Source organism: Pristiophorus japonicus, chromosome 1 (genome assembly GCF_044704955.1).
Source record: "Pristiophorus japonicus isolate sPriJap1 chromosome 1, sPriJap1.hap1, whole genome shotgun sequence".
NCBI lineage: Eukaryota > Metazoa > Chordata > Chondrichthyes > Pristiophoridae > Pristiophorus > Pristiophorus japonicus.
In genome coordinates this window covers 164,439,036-164,458,012 of record NC_091977.1, presented here as the reverse complement: position 1 = coordinate 164,458,012, position 18,977 = coordinate 164,439,036, and the positions used below count along the sequence as shown (strand labels likewise).

At 45.4% G+C, this 18,977-nt stretch overlaps 1 long non-coding RNA gene across 1 annotated transcript in view; it reads right to left on the bottom strand.

The window, feature by feature from the left end:
* Nucleotides 1-18,977, bottom strand: part of LOC139235085 (uncharacterized) — a 109,876-nt gene that overhangs the window by 33,951 nt on the left and 56,948 nt on the right. Inside the window, exon 2 of the long non-coding RNA XR_011588418.1 lies at nt 8,099-8,197. This is a non-coding gene — a long non-coding RNA (uncharacterized lncRNA). The remainder of the gene's footprint in view (nt 1-8,098; nt 8,198-18,977) is intronic.

Below are 18,977 nucleotides of genomic sequence, written 5' to 3'. Positions count from 1 at the left end.
TTGTTCACTGACTCTGACACAAGGTTAAGAGTCTATAGTTCTGAATGTAAAATGGTGGGGCAGTGTCTTGGAGCACCAATATATAGCACCATGAAATAATGGAACACAACACAACTGTTTACATTTATTGTAGCATCTTTCATATGACAAACATCCCAAGCTATTTTGCAGGAGATTGGATGTCCCAAACAGGAAGTGACGAAAGGACCGGTTGAATAGGTGGATTCGAAGGATGCTTTTGAAGATGTGCAGAGAGGTGGGAAGGTGAAGGAGTTAAGGAAGAGAATTCCCGAGTGGTAACTGGTAATTTGAGCTTAGTGAGAGGGGCATATAATAGAACAGAGGTCAAAGAGCAGAGAGTGCATACTGGGATGAAAGGCTGGAGGCAATTATAGAGGTAGAATGGAGCAAGATCATGGAAGGATTTGAAAATGAGAACAAAGATATTAAAATTGATTTTACCAGGAATGGAGGTTGGTGTGAACATGGGAGATAGGTGAGCTGTACATAGTGCAGGATAACATATGAGTGGCAGAGCTCTGGATGTGTTAGAGTTTATGAGGAGGACAGCGAGAGGAATTTTGGAGAAATCGAGCCTTGAAGTGACAATGGTGCAGTTCAGGTTTTCAGTTGCAATAGGAGTGAGGTATCGATATAGATAAGCAATGCTATGGAAGTGCAAGTAGGTGGCCTTGGCCATTAAGTGGAAGTAGGTTCTGAAGTTCAGGGTCAACCAGAACACTGAGATTGTGTGCCTTTGAGTTTGGTCTGAGTGAGCAACCAGGAAGCAAAATAGAATCAACATTTAGAATGAAAAGTTTCTGGAAGGAGCCAAAACAGATGGCTTCTATTTTGGTGATTTTGAACTGGAGAAAGTTCTGGTTAGTCTAGAACTTAATATCTGACAGTCAAACAACACTGTAGGAGTCATGGATTTGAGGGTAGTGGTGGAGAGCTAAAGTTGAGTGTGTCACTAACATAAATAGCAAAACAAACCCCTTGTTTATGGATGGTGTTGTTGATGGGCTGCATATTAATGAGGAAACAGAGGTGGATGATATGGGGCAGGAGGAGAAGGCAGAAGGAGATATACTGGCTCCATTGAATAGGTTGGAAGGTAACTGAGATGGGCAATGTCCCAGAGGTATACTATATTCTTTGATTGTAGTCACATAGAATATTGTTGGTGGAAGTCTCAGGATGTGGGTGGGATTGGAAAAGAGTGATGGGAGAGAGGGCTGACAATGAGGTATACGACAACCTTGGAGAAGAATGGTAGTTTGAAGAAGGGTTGATATTTTGAGAGGACCGAGGGTGAGGGCTTTTTGAAATGAGGATAATGACAACAGTTCTGAAGAGAGGGAACAATAACTGAGGAAAAGCAAAAGTTAATGATACTTCGGGCAGGAATTTGATTCATGCAGTCCACTGAGTTCCCAATCTCAGCTATGCTGCTGTAGGGAGACATCATATTTAGGCACATCTCCAAAGGATGGAGGGACAACTGATGGAAGAGATAAATTCAGGTTGCGAAAAAATTGAATTTTTGCCTTGTAGGTTTTTATTTTATTCATGCATGGGATGTGGGTGTCGTTTGCAAGACCAGCATTTATTGTCCATCCCTAATTGCCCTTGAGAAGGTGGTGGTGCTTGTATTGAGATAACTTGAAAAAAATAGGAAAACACAGTTGAAAATGACTTTAGCCAGTTGTAGCTCTGGGAGACTGTTACATACTTCCTAATTCTATCACGTAATGGTTCTAACTCTACTCCTCCAAAAACTATTCCCTCAGGGAGTTTCATTGCTCATCCAGTCATTAATTCGTAAGGGGTGAGTCCTGTTGTGCGGTTCTGTGTAGCACACAGTCTCATCAATATGGTGGGCAGGATTCCGGCCATGCCTGTCCGGTTCCCTGGATTGCTTTACTCAGGGAGGTTTTGAGGATTTTATTCATTCTTTCTTCCATTCCCGAACTGTGGGGATGATAGGGGATGTGGAATTTCTGTTAAATGTTCAGTATTTGACAAGTTTCCTTCATTACCCTTCCTGTGAAATGAGTCTCTTGGTCCTAATCTATCTGAATGGGAATCCCCCATCTAGGAATGACCTCTTCTGCTAATATACGGGCTAACATGGTTGCGGTGCAATTGCAGGTGGCAAATGCTTCCACCCACCTTGTAAACTGGTCAATAATCACCAAGCAGTACTTTCTGCCCCTGGAGTTTAATAGGGGCCCCATAAAATCAATCTGTATGTTTTCCCATGGTCCCTGTGAGCGGGGTTGGTGTGCCATCCTTCATTTTATCGCTTTTCCCAGATTATGTTGGGCGCATGTAACGCAGTGCTGACAATGTTTAGCAACATCGCGCCCAATTCCCGGCCACCACCAAACCCGTGAGATATTGGATATCATGGTGTTACGCCCGGCATGGTTAATGCCATGGTGTAACTCCATGATCATTTGCCGAATGCAGGAAGGGGCCAAAACCTTTCCGTCCTTTCTCCACATGGAGTCTATACCAGGTGATCCTCCCTTCCTCTCCCATTCTGCTCTTTCTTCTTCGTTCGTATCTGCGTGCAGTTTAACTATGTTTATGTCCTCCTCTGTGGTCATGCTACAGACTGACTCTATCTTTATGTCTGCGGATGTGGCTGCTTCTTGGGCGGCATTGTCCGCAGCCTCATTTCCACGCTGTATTTCATCCACTACTCGTTGATGGGCCTTTATATCACTGATGCTTTAGCTGGTTGCTGGCTGCTTCTAATAGTAATTTTATATGTTCATCGTGTTTGATGGCCTCGCCGCCAGGGGTAACAAACCCTCTCCTTCCCCATGCTACCATGTAGTCCATGTAGTACCCCAAAGGCATACCTGCTATCTGTATATATATTCACTGTCTTTCCCTCTGCCAGTAATAAGGCCATCAGTGCGGTTAATTCTGCTACTTGGGCCGAAAGGCCTCCATCCAGCGCTCCCTGCATCACTACCTCAAGATGTTGGTTTAATACCGCCCATCCCGTACATGGGTGGCCGTCGATGAATCATTGTGATCCGTCCACATACAATGTGAGGTCTGGGTTTTCGAGAGCTACCTCACTTACATTCCCTGGGGAATTTTCCCATTCTAATGCGTTACACTCATGGGGCTCCCCCTTAGTGAGGATTCCTTCTGCCGGATTTTCCCTGGTGTCTCTGACTATCTTTATTGATTCATCGTGGGGCAGTAAAATGGCTTCCCATTTCGCTCGGCGGACATTGGACATGGCCCGGAGCTTTCCAGTATTCATCATTTCTACCAGAGTGTGTTTGGTGTGTAGGACAATTTCGCCTGTCATCAGGACAGGTTCGCTGACCTTGACTGCCCATGTGGCACAGTCTAGTGCAGCCACGCATCTGGACAAGCCCACGGCTACTGGTGATTGTTGGGCTGAATAGGAAGCTATGGGTCTCATTCTGTCCCCGTGCATTTCTGTCTCTCATCAGAGAAAATAGCATTTTTAGATTGTTTCCAAACTTTTAGTATCTTTTTTAAAAAACTGTTTAGTATTATTTATTTTGCAAAGGTTTCCAAACGCAAGATTTTCCAATACAACCAAAATGTTTAGCAAGAATATCTCAAAATCCCAATTCAAATACTGTACTGCAAATCTTTTTATTTAAATCTCTATTACTAAGCTAGAAGCTTTCATGTCATTTAAAAAAAGATCCTACAAAAAGGAAACAAGAGCGGAGCTTCCCCAGCCTGTAGCCTCAAGAAACCCATGCAGGCTTTTTAATTACACTCTCTCTTCTCCTTTCTTTATCTCACTCATAGACTAAATTTATTATCTTTCAACCCAATGTAATCAATGATTACATGTTTTTTTTTACACAAGTAATTGGGTGTCTCGGCCTGCAATAACCAAATTGAAAAGGCAACACTTTGTTTACGATTCTAACTGATTTAAAATGAGCTACACATTGTTAATTGAAGTTTTATCTTTTGTAAAACAAACCCATCTTTTGTGTATTTCCTAGCTCCGTAACTTATCATCAAAATAAATCCACATCTGTGTTTCTAACTTAAAGTGTCATTCAATTCTAGGTACACAATTCAGCTTCTTCACATTTTCTTAAACTTCCCACATCTAGGACAACACTACAAAGGATAAAAACTTTCAGCTCACTGCCCGGAAAAGTGGGCGGAGCTAAAACAAAGATACAGATGCACTATTTCTCTTTTAAAAGACCGGCTTTCAGACAACTGGAAAATTCATTAACTCCCACCTCAAATATTCTACAATCAAGAAAATTTCCACGCAACCACTTTCATTCAACAAAGCTTATCTTTCTCTTCCTCAGCACATAGAAACATAGAAACATAGAAAATAGGTGCAGGAGTAGGCCATTTTCCCCCCCAGCCAAGCCTGCACCACCATTCAATATGATCATGGCTGATCATGCAACTTCAATATCCCATTCCTGCTTTCTCTCCATACCCCTTGATCCCTTTAGCTGTAAGGGCCACATCTAACTCCCTTTTGAATATATCAAACAAACTGGTCTCAACAACTTTCTGTGGTCGAGAATTCCACAGGTTCACCACTCTCTGGGTGAAGAAGTTTCTCCTCATCTCGGTCCTAATTGGCTTACCCCTTATCCTTAGACTGTGACCCCTGGTTCTTAACTTCTCCAACATCGGAAACATTCTTTGTGCATCTAACCTGTCCAATCCCGTCAGAATTTTATGTTTCTATGAGATACCCTCTCATTGTTCTAAATTCCAGTGAATATAAGCCTAGTTGATCCAGTCTTTCTTCATATGTCAGTCCGGCCATCCCGGGAATCAGTCTGGTGAACCTTCGCTGTACTCCCTCCATAGCAAGAATGTCCTTCCTCAGATTAGGAGACCAAAACTGTACACAATATTCAAAGTGAGGCCTCACCAAGGCCCTGTACAACTGCAGTAAGACCTCCCTGCTCTTATACTCAAATCCTCTTGCTATGAAGGCCAACATGCCATTTGCCTTCTTCACCGCCTGCTGTACCTGCATGCCAACTTTCAATGACTGATGTACCATGACACCCAGATCTCTGTGCACCTCCCCTTTTCCTAATCTGTCACCATTCAGATAATATTCTGCCTTCCTGTTTTTGCCACCAAAGTGGATAACCTCACATTTATCCACATTATACTGCATCTGCCATGCATTTGCCCACTCACCTAACCTGTCCAAGTCACCCTGCAGCCTCTTAGCATCCTCCTCACAGCTCACACTGCCACCCAGCTTAGTGTCATCTGCAAACTTGGAGATATTACATTTAATTCTTTCATCTAAATCATTAATGTATATTGTAAATAGCTGGGGACCCAACACTGAACCTTGCGGTACCTCACTAGTCACTGCCTGCCATTCTTAAAAGGACCCATTTATTGCTACTCTTTGCTTCCCGTCTGCCAACCAATTCTCTATCCACATCAATACATTACCCCCAATACCATGTGCTTTAATTTTGAACACTAATCTCTTGTGTGGGACCTTCTCAAAAGCCTTTTGAAAGTCCAAATACACCACATCCACTGGTTCTCACTTGTCTACTCGACTAGTTATATCCTCAAAAAATTCTAGAAGATGTGTCAAGGATGATTTCCCTTTCATAAATCCATGCTGACTTGGACCGATCCTGTCACTGCTTTCCAAATGCGCTGCTATTACATCTTTAATAATTGATTCCAACATTTACCCCACTACCGATGTCAGGCTAACCGGTGTATAATTCCCTGTTTTCTCTCTCCCTCCTTTTTAAAAAAATGGTATTACATTAGCTACCCTCCAATCCATAGGTACTGATCCAGAGTGTATAAAATGTTGGAAAATGACCACCAATGCATCCACTATTTCTAAGGTCACTTCTTTAATACTCTGGGATGCAGACTATCAGGCCCTCGGGATTTATCGGCCTTCAATCCCATCAATTTCCCTAACACAATTTCCTGACTAATAAGGATTTCCTTCAGTTCCTCCTTCTCACTAGACCCTTGGTCCCCTAGTATTTCCAGAAGGTTATTTGTGTCTTCCTTCGTGAAGACAGAACCAAAGTATTTGTTCAATTGGTCTGCCATTTCTTTATTCCCCATTATAAATTCACCTGATTCTGATTGCAAGGGACCTACATTTGCCTTCACTAATCTTTTTCTCTTCACATATCTATAGAAGCTTTTGCAGTCAATTTACATGTTCCCTGCAAGCTTAATCATACTATATTTTCCCCCTCCTAATGAAACCCTTTGTCCTCCTCTGCTGAATTAAATATTTCTCCCAGTTCTCAGGTTTGCTGCTTTTTCTGGCCAATTTATATGCCTCTTCCTTGGATTTAATACTATCCCTAATTTCCCTTGTTTGTCATGGTTGAGTCACCTTCCCCGTTTTATTTTTACGCCAGACAGGGTGTAATATTGTTGAAGTTCATCCATGTGATCTTTAAATGTCTGCCATTGCCTATCCACCGTCAACCCTTTAAGTATCATTCGCCAGACTATCCTAACCAATTCACCTCTCAAACCATCGAAGTTTCCTTTCTTTAAGTTGAGGACCCTAGTCTCTGAATTAGCTGTGTCACTCTCCATCTTAATGAAGAATTTTACCATATTATGGTCACTCTTCCCCAAGGGGCCTCGACCAACAAGATTGCTAATTAATCCTCTCTCATTACACAAGACCCAGTCTAGGATGACCACCTCTCTAGTTGGTTCCTCCACATATTGGTCTGGGAAACCATCTCTTATACACTCCAGGAAATCCTCCTCCACCGTATTGCTACCAGTTTGGTTAGCCCAATCTATATGTAGATTAAAGTCAGAAAGTCAGATTAAAATGTTAACTGCTATACCTTTATTGGACGCATCCCTAATTTCCTGTTTGATGTCATCCCCAACCTCACTGCTACTGTTTGGTGGTCTGTACACAACTCCCACTAGCATTTTCTGTCCTTTGGTGTACCCATACAGATTCCACATCATCCAAGCTAATGTCCTTCCTTACTATTGCGTTAATCTCCTCTTTAACCAGCAACCCTACCCCATTTCCTTTTCCTTTCTGTCTATCCTTCCTGAATGTTGAATACCTCTGGATGTTGAGTTCCCAGCCTTGGTCACCCTGGAGCCATGTCTCCGTAATCCCAATTACATCATATCCGTTAACAGCTATCTGCTCAGTTAATTCATTCACCTTATTATGAATGCTCCTTGCATTGAGACATAGAGCCTTCAGGCTTTTTAAAAAAAATTCTTTGTCCTTTTAGAATTATGTTGTAATGTGGCCCTTTTTGATTTTTGCCTTTGATTTCTCTGCCCTCCACTTTTCCTTTTCTCTTTTCTATCTTTTGCTTTTGCCCCCATTTTACTTCCCTCTGTCTCCCTGCATAGATTCCCATCCTCCTGCCATATTAGTTTAAACCATCCCCAACAGCACTCGCAAACTTCCCCTCGCACATTGGTTCTGGTCCTGCCCAGATGCAGACCATCCGGTTTCTACTGGTCCCACCTCCCCCAGAAGCGGTGAAGCTTCTGTGTCGGTGTTATATTCTACTTAGAACTACCCACTCTGTCTCCTACTCTTAATTTGTGCAATTCCTCTAATTGAGACTTGACCATGGCCTTATATTGCAAACATTGACTAACCACCATCAAACCTGCTTTCACCGTCTGTTTATTTGCCTTTCTCTCACCATAATTTTTGTTTTGCGGGGTCTTCTTTGGGATCCCAACCATCTTTTAACACAGTAGCTATCAATTTTTTATCATTATCGGCAAAATACCTACTCAGCGGACTTCCCAGCCCCTAACCTAGCATATCTTTTCACGCCATATAATTTTGGTATGTCTACCCCTCTATCGGTTCATTGTCCCCTTTAACCTGGTTTCCTCGAACCTAGGGTCTGCAATTACAAACCTACGAAGCCGACCGTACTTTGATAATTACTATTGTGACCTCTTAACTATCCTCAAGTCTTTTACACCATTACAGCCTTTCTCACAAGTTCGGACAGCCCAGGCGACTGACACGTTTCGCGGCAGATTACATCGGATTTATGAGTGGTATTTAAAATATACTCACTCTTGATGGTCTGCAAAGGTCCGTCTGTCTTTTGCCCGGGTGCATTCTGCCAGACTATGCCATTTGATGTGGTGTATGACAAAGACACTCAACACAGGCCTGTTGTGGAGAAAAGAATTGTTTAATTGCTTGATCAAGGGAGACACGGTCTACACCAGTTCCTTAACTGGATGCCTTCCCAACCGTTCTCGTCGAACACTTTAGGAGCTGCTTCTTTTATACAGAATTCTTTGCAAAGTCATTATTTACATGATCATTGGTCAGTCTTTCTACCGTGTGACAATTTTTTTTCGCTTTGTTACAGATTGTTTAATTTCAACTTTGTTAATTGATTCACATCGTCCTTAAATATGAACATATGTTTCCTGCATCCTGCCTCCTGCCACTAACAGGAATTTATTTCTAAGTTCTGAATACAACAGGAGCCACTGCCTAGGCCTACGACCTTAGCTCTGAATAACAGGAACTGTACCATTGTCCTACAGTTGCACCTGCTAATTCTGCCACATCAGCAAATTGTGTTTTTGCCTTCCTCATCTAAAACGTGTTGAACTCTTTAATTCCAGCTTCAAAGTTTAAAGGCGAGATAGGCAATTTCGAGAAAGAAAGGCAGGACCAGGGTATGAAGGAAGAAATGGTGCGTAATCACTTAGAGTATTTGCAGTGCCAAGTGACCGAGTGCAAAAAGCAGCAGAAAACCTGCAACGAACAAAGTGAAAGGCACTTAGAAAGAGCCAAAGAGGTGGAAGAACAGCTCAGGAAAATCAAGATAGCCTATGTGGTACGCAGAAACAGATCCGTCAGCTAACGGCAGAGTTAGACAGGGCCAAATGGATCGCTTGTCTCATGGCACCCAGAACAGGCGAGGAAGGTTGGGAACCAGAGGGGAAAGAGTCAGACGATAGGCCGAGTATAGCGAGCTTCGGCCGGTTCCCGAGGCACCCGGACCCCCGAAACCGATGAGACCCTTGAGACAGCAGAAATTCTGCCCACCCCAACCAAATGGTGGTCCGGCACCATTACAAAGTGACTATGTGATCCCATACACGCCGCTTAAGCTGCAGGAAATACTGACAGGTGTAGTAAAGCTAAAGCAAGGAGGTGATGCCTCCGTTCATTTTGCCAATATAGAGCAGATAGCAGATATACATAACTGCAGCGAGGAGGAGAAAGTGAAGTTAACACTGCTCTCGCTGGAAGGGAAGCTTTATCAGAGCTTGTCGACAGCCACCAAATTAGGTGGAGGAACCCCACAGGGCTTAAAGGAGGAAATCATGGCAGCTTTGTGTACAGTCAGGGTAGTCTGTTCTGGCAGGTAAAACAGACGAGGCAGTAAGTAAACGAATCACCTTATACGTTTGCAGATAGACTGTGGCCTATTTATTTAAGGGCCACTGGAGGAAATCTAGTACGGGCAGACTCAATAGGGCAACCCAGAAACCATTGGCTGAGAACCGTAATGGCTAACAGTTTGCCACGGTTCAGAGCAAAGGTCGAAGCATGGTTTGACCCAGATGATCTTCAGAATACAGAGGCAGGAGTGTTGAGAAGATTAGCTCTCGCTTTTAAGTCCAGGTAAGGGGAGGGGGAGAAACTAAAATGGAAGGTGCAGAAGTAAAAGGAGAGATTAGGCCAAAGAAAGAATGGAGACAAGAGGGAGATAAGTTTGCTGACGATACAAAGATGGGAGGAAAAGCAATGTGTGAGGAGGACACAACAAATCTGCAAAAGGACATAGACAGGCTAAGTGAGTGGGCAAAAATTTGGCAGATGGAGTATAATGTTGGAAAGTGTGAGGTCATGCACTTTGGCAGAAAAAAATCAAAGAGCAAGTTATTATTTAAATGGAGAAAGATTGCAAAGTGCTGCAGTACAGCGGGACCTGGGGGTCCTGGTGCATAAAACACAAAAGGATAGTATGCAGGTACAGCAAGTGATCAGGAAGGCCAATGGTATCTTGGCCTTTATTGCAAAGGGGATGGAGTATAAAGGCAGGGAAGTCTTGCTACAGTTGTACAGGGTATTGGTGAGGCCACACCTGGAATACTGCGTGCAGTTTTGGTTTCCATGTTTACGAAAGGATCATCATCATCATCAAAATAGGCAGTTCCTTGGAATCGAGGAAGACTTGCTTCCACTCCTAAAGTGAGTTCTTTGGTGGCTGAACATTCCAATACAAGAGCCACAGACCCTGCCACAGATGGTGGAGGGGGTGGTGGGACTGATTTGCCGCACGCTCCTTCCGCTACCTGCGCCTGACCTCTTCACGCTCGCGGCATTGAGATTCGAAGAGCTGTCTCGAGGTTGCAATAAAAACCCTCTTTAACTTCATCCGTTGTCTCGTTGGGGCATGCGCACTGATGACTGTAGCGCATTGGTTCCAGGATAGGGTAAGGCGAAGAGTCATGAGGCGTTCGTTAACCCCGCAGGGGGGAGTCTTTGAGGTGGTCGACCAGTACATTTTTGACGGCGAAGCCGACTCCATGGAGGCGGTGTTCTTCCTCTGGTTTTCCTTTCCAGAAAAAGGTGCAACCTCCACCATGTTCCTTGTGCTGGCCTTCCCCTGCCTACTGGGTCTCGCTTAGGGGGGCGATGTCGATGTCAAAACATCTAAGTTCCCGGGAAACCATGGCAGTGTGGTGTTTCGGCTTGTTGCTGTTGGAATTGTCCATGAGAGTCCTGACGTTCCAGGTCCCGAACTTCATATTAACGAAGCGGAAGATGCCTGTGCGTGAGTTCTTTTAACGTGGGGTGGCCGCTGCACACAGGTAACCACATGGGCTTAGCTGAGCAAGTGATCCAGTGTCAAGGGGCCCAAGTCGACTGGAGACCAGGCACTGCTGTATAAGCCTAATTGCCTATGGCGAGGTGTTGGCGCAAGCTCGGCACTGAGTAGCGCCATTGATGGTAGATGGCCTGAGGCTTGCTTGGGGGGCAGCCATTGGGAAGGTCAGCTGCCCAGTGGGGCTCTGAGGGATGTTTTCGAGAGTTTCTTCCAAGGTTAAAAATTTCCCCAAAGGTTTCCAAGTTGTTTTAAAAGTTTGAGTTTAAAAGTATTTCCAAATTATTAAAAAAAAAGTTACACAGGTTGATTGAAGGTTAATAAATAGATTAAGAGTTGATTAAAAGTTGATTAAAAACAGTCTAAAATGTAAATCAAGTTGTTTAAAAGTTAGTGTTCACCGCTAGCGATCTAGGGCAGATACAGACCGTCGTTGGATCCGGAGTGTGTCGTTGGGCCGGGCCGGCTGGCCAAAGGGACCCGGAGTGCGCGTCATTCGGCTGGGCCAGCTGGCCGGAGTGCATCTTACCCACTGCCTCAGACACAGCAATAAACTAAATACTAAACAATAACCTTTATTTATTTAACTAATTTAGTAAACTATATAGAGTAAATACTTGATTAACACTGAACTAATTACTTAAATAAAATAATGGGAAAACAGGAGATGTGTTGCTGCTGCAATATGTGGGAGCTTCTGGACGTTTTGGTCCAGGGCGACTACATCTGCGGTAAGTGTCTACGGCTCGATGAACTTTGGCTCCGAGTTGAGAAGCTGAAGTCCAAGCTGCAGACATTGCGAGACATCAGGGTGGGAGGAAGGATATACTTGCTTTGGAGGCAGTTCAGAGACGGTTCACTAGGTTGATTCCGGGGATGAGGGGGTTGACTTATGAAGAAAGGTTGAGTAGGTTGGGACTCCACTCATTGGAATTCAGAAGAATGAGAGGTGATCTTATCGAAATTAATAAGATTATGCGGGGGCTTGACAAGGTGCATGCAGAGAGGATGTTTCTACTGATAGGGGAGACTAAAACTAGAGGGCATAATCTTAGAACAAGGGGCTGCCCATTTCAAATTGAGATGAAGAGAAATTTCTTCTCTCAGAGGATTGTGGATCTGTGGAATTCACTGCCTCAGAGAGCTGTGGAAGCTGGGACATTGAATAAATTTAAGACAGAAATAGACAGTTTCTTAAACGATAAGGGGATAAGGGGTTATGGAGAGCGGGCAGGGAAGTGGACCTGAGTCCATGATCGGATCAGCCATGATTATGTTAAATGGCGGAGCAGGCTCGAGGGGCCGTATGGCCTATTCCTGCTCCTATTTCTTATGTTCTTATGTTCTTAATGCGGGTCGATCTAAAGTAGAGTGTTTTAACTGTGGGAGGTTGGGACACTGGAGCAAGGATTGTAAGCTCTCTAAAGGAGGGAAGCCAGGGTACGAGGGTGCTTGGGAAGAAAAAGGTTAGAAGAAGGTAGCCGATGACCCAGTACAGATTGTAGTGGCCGCATTGCAGCAGGTTATGGGCACAGGTGGAGGAAAGCTGGACGCAGCAGTGGGAAAAAAGGGACCCAATGCGTCGGCACCCTCGCTTTGACATTGAGCCCAGTCAGAATACCTGTGTCCGCTCATATACGATGAGTGGAGCAGGCCATGTGTGGACGTGAAGGTGGAAACAGTTATTGGAAGGTATTTAGTAGATACAGGAGTCTCTAGCACGGTTGTCCACTCACCGAATCTGACTATTTCCCCGTGGTTGTGCGGAGTCCCATTTACACTGGCTGGTTTTACGGATAATGAACAGGCTGGGGCAGTGTCGAAACCCTTAACCATAGAGTTAGAACCTAACATAACAAAATGGGAATGCATTTTAATGAAGTGGGAACAGTCCGGTTCGGGAGTTCTCGGGGCACACCATGCCATAGTGGATATGGAAAACAATTGTCTATGGGGGGCAGTTGATGCCGATAGGATGGGCGAGATCGTAGTGATTCCCAGGGACAGTACAGACAAAGGCAGCACCTGCACGATGAAGCCGAAAGGGAGTTATAATGTAGAAGGTGTCATGTTTGTAACCTTCACATAACTGTAACCAATATGTAACAACATTGTACACTGTATACAACTGTGAAATACACACCTTGACCACAGGGGGTGAACTTGTGGGAGACACTCCTCACCTGGTCAGCCAGGTACTTAAAGGGAGGTTCCACGCATGCTCAGCACTCCTTGGTCCTGGGAATAAAGGTGCAGGTCATGAGTGACCTTGTCTGCAGTATATGCCTCGTGTGACTTTATAATACAGTGCAGAGACACTACATTTGGCGACGGGAAACGGGAATCAGCGACTCACAAGAATGGCCACTGGTAGCACAGAGGAACGGTACTGTGTTGGTGAGGACTGGAACAATTACGTTGAGAGGCTCCAGCAGAGCTTTGTCACGAGGGACTGGCTGGAAGAGGCAGCAGCCGACAAGCGAAGGGCGCACCTACTGACCAGCTGTGGGCCTAAGACATACGCGCTGATGAAAGACCTGCTCGCACCTGAGAAGCCGGTGGACAAAACCTTTGAGGAGCTCAGTAAACTGATCGGTGAGCACCTCAAACCAGCGAGCAGCGTACACATGGCCTGACACCGATTCTATTCACACAGACGTCGGGAGGGACAAATACCGGACTTCGTTGCGGACCTTCGGCGTTTGGCCAGCTTCTGTAAGTTCACAGATGCCTGCAGGGGAGAGATGTTAAGGGATTTTGCACACAGCCCTGGTTTCAATGTGGCGATGAACCAGGGAGTTAATGTAAAAGCGATACAGAACCCCGCAGGCAGGCAAGGGCAATTTGACACTGCCCAGGCAAGCAGGCAAGGGCAATTCGACACCGCCCAGGCAGGCAGGCAAGGACAATTCGACACTGCCCAGGCAGCAACAGATTCCAGGGTGGGACAGCAACAGAGACAATGGCAGGAGGATCGGCAATTCTCACCATCACAAGGGACAATGCGTCCCGGGATGGGACCATTGACAAACAGCAACAGAGTGATCAGGAGTAATCAAGGAGACAACCAGAGAGGAATGCCTGGTAACAGTCCCTTTGTCCACAACAATCTCAGCTCATGCTGGAGATGCGGGGGCAGACACAATGCGAAAACCTGCAGGGTTCAACAATTTATCTGCAGAAACTGCCATTTCAAGGGACATTTGGCCAGAATATGCAGAAAACCAGTAGCGAGGTTAGTTTATGAGGCAGAGGAACCAGACGAAGAGTCTGCAAGGCAGTTGGATGCTTGGGGCACAGCCATGGACGCTGAAGTTCAGCGGGTTCACGTGGCAGACATCCACAGCTCATACACTGAAAACATAGAAAACATAGACATAGAAAATAGGTGCAGGAGTAGGCCATTCGGCCCTTCGAGCCTGCACCGCCATTCAATGAGTTCATGGCTGAACATGCAACTTCAGTACCCCATTCCTGCTTTCTCACCATACCCCTTGATTCCCCTAGTAGTAAGGACTTCATCTAACTCCTTTTTGAATATATTTAGTGAATTGGCCTCAACAACTTTCTGTGGTAGAGAATTCCACAGGTTCACCACTCTCTGGGTGAAGAAATTCCTCCTCATCTCAGTCCTAAATGGCTTCCCCCTTATCCTTAGACTGTGTCCCCTGGTTCTGGACTTCCCCAACATTGGGAACATTCTTCCTGCATCTAACCTGTCTAACCCCGTCAGAATTTTAAAAGTTTCTATGAGGTCCCCTCTCATTCTTCTAAACTCCAGTAAATACAAGCCCAGTTGATCCAGTCTTTCTTGATAGGTCAGTCCCGCCATCCCGGGAATCAGTCTGGTGAACCTTCGCTGCACTCCCTCAATAGCAAGAATGTCCTTCCTCAAGTTAGGAGACCAAAACTGTACAAATACTCCAGGTGTGGCCTCACCAAGGCCCTGTACAACTGTAGCAACACCTCCCTGCCCCTGTACTCAAATCCCCTCACTATGAAGGCCAACATGCCATTTGCTTTCTTAACCGCCTGCTGTACCTGCATGCCAACCTTCAATGACTGATGTACCATGACACCCAGGTCTCTTTGCACCTCCCCTTTTCCTAATCTGTCACCATTCAGATAATAGTCTGTCTCTCTGTTTTTACCACCAAAGTGGATAACCTCACATTTATCCACATTATACTTCATCTGCCATGCATTTGCCCACTCACCTAACCTATCCAAGTCGCTCTGCAGCCTCATAGCATCCTCCTCGCAGCTCACACTGCCACCCAACTTAGTGTCATCCGCAAATTTGGAGATACTACATTTAATCCCCTCGTCTAAATCATTAATGTACAGTGTAAACAGCTGGGGCCCCAGCACAGAACCTTGCGGTACCCCACTAGTCACTGCCTGCCATTCTGAAAAGTCCCCATTTACTCCTACTCTTTGCTTCCTGTCTGACAACCAGTTCTCAATCCATGTCAGCACACTACCCCCAATCACATGTGCTTTAACTTTGCACATTAATCTCTTGTGTGGGACCTTGTCGAAAGCCTTCTGAAAGTCCAAATATACTACATCAACTGGTTCTCCCTTGTCCACTCTACTGGAAACATCCTCAAAAAATTCCAGAAGATTTGTCAAGCATGATTTCCCTTTCACAAATCCATGCTGACTTGGACCTATCATATTACCTCTTTCCAAATGCACTGCTATGACATCCTTAATAATTGATTCCATCATTTTACCCACTACTGATGTCAGGCTGACCGGTCTATAATTTCCTGTTTTCTCTCTCCCTCCTTTTTTAAAAAGTGGGGTTACATTGGCTACCCTCCACTCCATAGGAACTGATCCAGAGTCAATGGAATGTTGGAAAATGACTGTCAATGCATCCACTATTTCCAAGGCCACCTCCTTAAGTACTCTGGGATGCAGTCCATCAGGCCCTGGGGATTTATCGGCCTTCAATCCCATCAATTTCCCCAACACAATTTCCCGACTAATAAGGATTTCCCTCAGTTCCTCCTCCTTACTAGACCCTCCGACCCCTTTTATATCCAGAAGGTTGTTTGTGTCCTCCTCAGTGAATACCGAACCAAAGTACTTGTTCAATTGGTCCGCCATTTCTTTGTTCCCCGTTATGACTTCCCCTGATTCTGACTGCAGGGGACCTACGTTTGTCTTTACTAACCTTTTTCTCTTTACATATCTATAGAAACTTTTGCAATCCGTCTTAATGTTCCCTGCAAGCTTCTTCTCGTACTCCATTTTCCCTGCCCTAATCAAACCTTTTGTCCTCCTCTGCTGAGTTCTAAATTTCTCCCAGTCCCCGGGTTCGCTGCTATTTCTGGCCAATTTGTATGCCACTTCCTTGGCTTTAATGCTATCCCTGATTTCCCTTGATAGCCACGGTTGAGCCACCTTCCCTTTTTTATTTTTACGCCAGACAGGAATGTACAATTGTTGTAGTTCATCCATGCGGTCTCTAAATGTCTGCCACTGCCCATCCACAGTCAACCCCTTCAGTATCATTCACCAATCTATCCTAGCCAATTCACGCCTCATACCTTCAAAGTTACCCATCTTTAAGTTCTGGACCATGGTCTCTGAATTAACTGTTTCATTCTCCATCCTAATGCAGAATTCCACCATATTATGGTCACTCTTCCCTAAGGGGCCTCGCACAACGAGATTGCTAATTAATCCTCTCTCATTACACAACACCCAGTCTAAGATGGCCTCCCCCCTAGTTGGTTCCTCGACATATTGGTCTAAAAAACCATCCCTTATGCACTCCAGGAAATCCTCCTCCACCGTATTGCTTCCAGTTTGGTTAACCCAATCTATGTGCATATTAAAGTCACCCATTATAACTGCTGCACCTTTATTGCACGCACCCCTAATTTCATGTTTGATGCCCTCCCCAACATCACTACTACTGTTTGGAGGTCTGTACACAACTCCCACTAACGTTTTTTGCCCTTTGGTATTCTGCAGCTCTACCCAGATAGATTCCACATCATCCAAGCTAATATCCTTCCTAACTATTGCCTTAATTTGCTCCTCAACCAGCAATGCTACCCCACCTCCTTTTCCTTTTATTCTATCTTTCCTGAATGTTGAATACCCCTGGATGTTGAGTTCCCAGCCCTGATCATCCTGGAGCCACGTCTCCGTAATCCCAATCACATCATATTTGTTAACATCTATTTGCACAGTTAATTCATCCACCTTATTGCGGATACTCCTTGCATTAAGACACAAAGCCTTCAGGCTTGTTTTTTTAACACCCTTTGTCCTTTTAGAATTTTGCTGTACAGTGGCCCTTTTTGTTCTTTGCCTTGGGTTTCTCTGCCCTCCACTTTTCCTCATCTCCTTTCTGTCTTTTGCTTTTGCCTCCTTTTTGTTTTCCTCTGTCTCCCTGCATTGGTTCCCATCCCCCTGCCATATTAGTTTAAATCCTCCCCAACAGCACTAGCAAACACTCCCCCTAGGACATTGGTTCCGGTCCTGCCCAGGTGCAGACCGTCCGGTTTGTACTGGTCCCACCTCCCCCAGAACCGGTTCCAATGCCCCAGGAATTTGAATCCCTCCCTGCTGCACCACTGCTCAAGCCACGTATTCATCTGCGCTATCCTGCGATTCCTACTCTGACTATCACGTGGCACTGGTAGCAATACCGAGATTACTACTTTTGAGGTCCTACTTTTTAATTTAGCTCCTAGCTCCTTAAATTCGTTTCGTAGGACCTCATCCCTTTTTTTACCTAACGCCGCCTATGATGATGAAAGTTCTATTAAATGGCATCCTGGTACGCATGGAGCTGGACACAGGAGCTAGCCAGTCACTTATGAGTGTCCAACAATTCGAAAGACTATAGCCACTCAAAGCTAGCAGACCCAAACTAGAACGCATTGAGACGCAATTACGAACGTACACCAAAGAGATCATCCCAGTGCTCGGCAGTGCAAATTTGGTGGTCACACATAATGGATCAGAGAACTGGCTGCCACTCTGGATTGTCCCGGGGAATGGTCCCGCGCTTTTGGGGAGGAGCTGGTTAGCCGAGATGAACTCGAAATGGGGGGATGTGCACGCCATTTCATCTGTGGAGCGAAGTTCATGCTCACAGGTCCTACAGGAATTCGAATCACTATTTCAACCTGGGGTCGGGACTTTCAAGGGCACCAAAGTAGTGATACACATCACCCCGGACGCCAGACCACTGGACCACAAAGCCAGAGCCGTGCCGTATGTGATGCGTGAGAAAACTGAGAGTGAGTTGGACACGCTGCTAAGAGAGGGCATAATATCGCCTGTTGAATTCAGTGACTGGGCAAGCCCCATCGTTCCTATCCTTAAAGCGGATGGCTCAGTCAGGATTTGTGGTGACTACAAGCCACCATCAACCGAGTGTCACTACAGGACCAATACCCGCTTCCGAGAGCGGAGGACCTTTTTGCCACACTGGCAGGTGGCAAGCTGTTCACCAAGTTGGACCTCACTTCAGCCTACATGACCCGGGAACTGGCCGAAGAATCCAAGCTACTAACCACCATCACTACGCACAAGGGGCTATTTGTTTACAACAGGTGTCCATTTGGCATTCATTCAGCGGCCGCTATCTTCCAGAGGAACATGGAAAGCTTGCTTAAATCCATTCCTGGCACAATCGTATTCCAAGATGACATCCTAATCATGGGTCGAGACACCGAGGAACACCTCCACAACCTGGAGGAGGTGCTACGCCGACTGGACCAAGTAGGCTTGCGACTAAAGAAGCCCAAGTGTGTGTTTTTGGCCCCAGAGGTCGAGTTCTTGGGCAGGAGGGTTGCCACAGATAGAATCCGGCCTACCGAATCCAAAACGGAGGCGATCCGTCATGCGCCCTGGCCTGGCAACACATCGGAGTTGCGGTCATTCCTGGGACTCTTAAACTATTTCGAGAACTTATTGCCGAACTTAAGTACATTGTTGGAGCCACTACACATGCTCTTGCGTAAGGGTTGCGAATGGTTTTGGTGGGACTGTCAAGAACGGGCTTTCAATCGGGCGCGGAACCTGCTTTGTTCGAATAAGCTGTTGACCTTGTACGAGCCCTGT